A 6000-nucleotide genomic window follows, 5' to 3' on the forward strand; every position below is an offset into this window, starting at 1 on the left:
ATGGGGCTCAAAAGAAGGCTTCCCCTCCGCTTTTTCTCCTCTCGAACGTTTTAATCATTCAAATCTAATTAAGATCTTTCAATTGAAAGTAAATAGAAACTAGTATCATGTAACTAGATCATATTACGACTTCATTAATGTGATTAAAATATGATTCATTAAATTTTCCCACATTTAAGCTTTTGAAATACACATATAAAATAGTAAAAATAAAACAATAAAAATAAAAATAGAAACAACAATATACGCTACCAAAAATTCTGCAAAATATAGAAAATAAAAATAAAGTAAAAAATAAAACTACAAAATTGCAAAATAGAAATAAGAAAGTAATACTAATAATCCATAAAATAGAAAAAAAAAATTAAAATAATAGAATGATAGAAAAATAAAATGAAATACAGCACATATCACTTTTTAGACTTAGATCATACATTTTCTACAATGTAAATAAAAAAAATGAAATGTAGAAAACAAGACAAGTGCAATAAAAGAGGAGGAAGATTGGAACTCTCGCATTAAGGTATAAAAATGATATGTTTTAAGAAAGAGATTTTTTAATATCTTCTTCAAGTGCAATACTCTAATGGAAGTGCTTAAGTATATATTTGTTCACCTTATAATACATGTGGTCAAATTATTCAAATTAGTTTCTAACTAATTAGCACTAATTAGCATTTGTTACGGTGTCAGCTACTTGGTTATCTTTAGCTGTTGCTTATTCTGTTTTCTTAACTTTAGTTGTTGTTACCTTATTTCCAGCTCTGTTACTTCCTTTCTGTTTTTAAGTTTCACGTATGTAACATCTCTACTTTATTAATTATTAATTTCATACTTGATGTGAGTTGTTAATGCATGTTGCTTGAAATTAGGATAGTTTTAGATATGTGAGTTGCAGAATTTTTCGCTGTAGTGAGAAATCAACATAAAAATCAGGCATTTTGATGCTCTCTCGCTGTAGCGAGGATCTTCTTGCTGTAGCGAGGAGCTCTCGCTTTAGCTAGAATGATAGACAGTAAAGTGCAATTTTGTTTGGTTTTTTCGCTGCAGCGAGAGAAAGTTTCGCTGTAGCGAAAATTTCTCGCTGTAGCGAGAATGTCGCAAGTCTAGGGGTATTTAAGGATTTTCAAGTTAGAAAACTTGGATTACAATCCAAGTTTCAAGCTCTTTCTTGTTCTCTCGACCCCTAACCCCCTCTTCTTAGAAAATCTCTCCAAAACCTCAACTTTCTTACAAATCCAAGCTTGGAAACTTCATCAATCAACTCCAAGTAAGTTCTTGGAGCTTTATTTTTATTTTATTTTTTGGTGTTTTCTAAGTTTTCCTTTCTCAAATTGTTCTTTTTTGTGATATCTAGGAAAATCTTGGTCCTTTTACTAAGAACCTTTCACAAAATCTCTTTCAAAACTTCATCTCACGGTAAGGAGAGCTCTATTTCATTGCTAGGAACTATTGTATGTATAGGTGAAAATGCTTGAAATGAGTATGTTTTGATTGATAACATGTGATTGATGTGTTTAAAACATGCTTCGTGATGTTTGAAAATGATATGTGATGAGTATGATATGTTTGAATCTGGGCATGTGTATCACTGAGCCCGAGAGGAATAACCCTCGGTAATGAGAAAGTAATATATAATGAAATAATGAAATAGAAAGAGACATAGAAAGATGAGATATAAAAGAGAAAGAGAAAGGAAATTAGAATGAATACGAAAAGGACAAGTATAGATAGTTCAGAGGTACATTGGGAGTGTGAAAGATGGAGAAGACTGAAAAGTCTTGGGGAAATGAGGGTGGTGGATGCTCCTCTTGAATTGTGCACTATAAATGAGAATAGGAGCACCATAGGCCTCACACTCGTTTCCTGACCTATACTCCTGATCACATTTTTGCTAAAAGGGGTCGGGTCGGCACACGTTGTATCCGTATAGTTGTGGCTATCCAACAATTATCTATGCTAAGGAAGACCTCAAGGGATCCCAAGGGCAGTGGAAATTGAGAATGGAACTGAGTACGAAATGAGTACTGAAAGGAAAGATTGATAAATATAAGTTGAATGTATAACTAAATCGATTTTATGATGCATGTTGGATGTTGACTTGTATTATTGGATTCTTTGTGTATGTATGCCTGGAATGAATGTAGGGACTCATCCTTAAGTAACCATTTTAGGAAGCACAGATGACAGCACCCAGGGAGGGAATTAGAATAGTAGATAGTTCAGAAGTAAATATAGTAAATGATGTTTTTGGCGAGTATCAAAGACTTACTTCTTTTAGAATTCTTGTACATGATAGTGAGATACCTAGTGAGGTAGTGATGATGGAGTTAGAGTTAGCCTTTAGTATCCCTTTTGATTTGTCTGTACATAGAATCCATCACACCCTCTATATTTATATCTTTTCTGGTATTGAGAGAACCCCTGCAGCAGTAACGTATCTTGTTACGTACCATGACCATGATCAGTATAGAGTACCATCGCGATGGACGATCGAGAATATTACAGGTGTTCAGGTCACCACAGATCTGGGCGATCAGTATCTTGGCTCGAATGACGAGTTGACTGCTGAAGACCTAGCGATGATAGAAGATTGGCATGGGGATGACTAGTGCCACTTGGTCAAAGGGTGGTTAGGCTGCTCATTAGGACCATTATTATTTTGAGTACTTGTAAATGTAAATAAATGGTCTTAATGTATTTTGATAACTTTATGTGTATTTGAAGTACAAATATATGTTGTACATTATGAAGCAAATTATGACTACAATACTTAATGTTTATTACTAGTTTTAAAGATTAATGTTTTATTATTCAAGTTTTTCGATTTAAACCTTTGTTATTCAGGATCTCTCCGATTTTGATTTTTTTTTTTACTATTATGATGTTAATTAAAAATAAGGATGTTACAACGTATATATGTAACCCTCGATTGGTTCCTCAATGAATAAAATTGATCTTCTATCCATTCAAATTTCAATTGTTAATTTATTATGCTTTGATACCATAATAAATTAACAATTGAAATTTGAATGGATTAGACTAATTTGATCACGTGCATTAGCCCTCCTTAAACTGTAGAATGTATATTAATCATTCTTAGTTTGGAAAAAATAAATTTAAATGGTGCAAGCATCAGAGGTTTTGTGTAAATGTCAGCCAGTTGTTGTGTTGAGGCGACCAGCATCAAGCAGCTGCTCACAAGAGTCCTGCGCTATATCAAAGGCTCACTTGGGTATTGCCTTTATTGCAACCGGGTGGTCGCAACGGTACGATGAAGAATATTTTTAAGAAAAATCAATAGAGTCGCCACCAAGGTATATCAAAGAAAAACCTCAGAAAAATTTAAAATTTTGATCTTTAAAACCAAAAATAGATTCGGGAGTCATTTACGTGTAGGGAAGGTGTTAGCACCCTACAACATCCATTTAAATAATGGTTACTTCAAATTAATTGTGCAAATTTACTATGATTTTGAAAAGCATTTAGTTAACCCTTGAATGTTCCTATTTTTATTTTTAAAAAAAGAACATTTATTTGTTAAAAATGTTAAGTTATATCTTAGAAAGGAAAAAACTATTTTTAAAAATTGTTTTGACTCGACGGATATGATTCCGCTCGTACGTATCTCCAGGTGCAATGGAGAACTCAAAGTCACGTAGTTCTACGAAAATTATGAAGTTAGTTGATTAAAATTAAGTTTAGTAAAAAAGATTTATTTTGAAATTAAAATTATTTCCATAAAATTATAATGTTTAGGATACAAGATAACGCGGTTATACATGTACCCTACGAGAAATAAAACAGATGGTGAAAGGAGATCACATAACTATATTACAAATTGTTAAAATATTTTATTTGTAAATAAAGTATTTGAATTTGAATTTTGATTATGATTAATGTTGAAAGAAATTTAAGATAGTATAAGCTATACATAAATCTCTTATAATTTATTGGACAATCGAAGGTAATGTAAATTACACATCGATGTTATAGAAATTTGTATACATAAGTAAAGAAAAATTTTAATTATTTAATTTAACAAAATTATATGTATGACTCAAAAAATTTTAAAATATGAAAATTATATTTTAATAAAAGAAATAAATTTATTTAAATTGATTAAAAAGGATACTTATTTAATAAAAAGATTAAAAATTTTATTTGATAGATTTATATCATATAAAACCTAAGGTAACGTTTGTACACATAGGTTTTTGACAATTTATAATGCATAAAAGTAAAGTCATTATACATTAGCATTATAAATTGATGCGTTAATAAAATAATTTTGATTTAAATTGATTGATTAGTAAGTTAATAATTAGAGGAGAATATATCTTAATTAATTATAAAAATAATTATCTAATTAATTAAAGACAACATATGATGAATTAATATTACATAAAGTTCCGGTAACGTAGGTACACTTAGACTTTATCAATTTATAATACATGACAATAGAGAAGCTATATATCAATATCATAAATTAATGTAATTATATTATTTTATTATGTTATACGATTTAAAAGAAACTATATATAACACAAAAGTCTTGATTAAAATATATCTATATTGCGCAAGCACAAAACAATAATAAGGATGAAAAGATAGAATAACAACAATTTTAACATGTCAAATGAATAACTAAATTCCAAACTAGTTATAACGAGCCTTATAATTTTTAAGCATTATTCTACACACCTTATCATTGACACTAATATTTAATATTTATACCACTAAGAAACAAATGCAAAGATTACCAACAAATTTTTTTTTAAAAAAAGTAAGAAAATTAAATAAATAAAAAATATAGATGTGAATATGAATAAAGATTACTGTAAAAGTTAGTACATTATTTTAACTTTAAGAATCAATAATATTTTTTATTTCTATCATTATTTACAAAACAGAATATATGGATTTAACTTAAAATGAATAAATATGTAAACAAATCTAGAACTAAATATCATATACATAGGTGTGTTATATTGTTAATCAGGGATGTGATAAATTATCTACAGTGTCACTATATCTCCTTTATTGAAAAAGACAAACTTACGGTGGGTGAATAAAAAAGGGCATTAGATAGGTCCATAGGCTAGGATATGATGGGTCCATAGGCTTTAATTAAGATTTAAGGAAGAAGAAATAAGGTTCACGAGCACAAGGTCATGGACAACAATCTCAATAAAGGTGCTGTTTGAAATAGCTAAAGAAAAAAAAACAAAGGATGTGATAGAGAGACGACAGCTTACGGTGGCTTCCACATTCGGCAATTTCAATGTTTGATTTCCAGTGGAAGAATGAAATAGAAAAGGGTTTTTTGAAGTACACCATTCAAATCTAAAAAACGGCAACAGGGGTAAGCGGATGAGATAAGAATATAGCGATTTCATTTAGTATTTTCCTTTTTTATTATGCTTGAAGGTTGAGGAACTATGAATGTTTGTCATCCGATTGTCTTAATATTCTGATAAACCCAGTTATCAAACATGTATTTGTGATAAAAAAAAATAATTTATCATACATACAAAATAGCACAACTATGATACTGAAGGGAAGTGAATTATTTGATTTTTATAAATAGTTTTGTGCTCGGTTCGCTTGAATTCTTGTTCTGCTGTCTCCCCTTTTTTCTCCCATCTCTTCCTCTTTTTTCTTTTTTTTTCTTCCTCCCCCGAATGCTCACGTTCCCCCTTTTTTTTAATATCCCCTTCCTTGTTCTGTTGTTGTTCTTTACACGTATTTGCATGTTTATTTTTTTGCCTCTGTTTCACTTCCTTTCTCATTTGCTCATACACGTTAATCCTGTTTCTTGCAATTTCATTTTTTGATTGGATTTTTGCAGGCGGCGGAAGCAACTTGTTTTCTCCCTATTTCATAGAGCCTACTTTTCTTTTTGTATTATTTAATTAGAAAAAGGAAAAAAATGTATTCACAGCCTTTTCTATCCATCATTAAACATTCACAAGCTCACAGCGTACAGTGACTCTGACT

The sequence above is a fragment of the Abrus precatorius genome, unplaced genomic scaffold (genome assembly GCF_003935025.1).
Source record: "Abrus precatorius isolate BTA unplaced genomic scaffold, Abrus_2018 Scaffold2, whole genome shotgun sequence".
NCBI classification, from domain to species: domain Eukaryota; kingdom Viridiplantae; phylum Streptophyta; class Magnoliopsida; order Fabales; family Fabaceae; genus Abrus; species Abrus precatorius.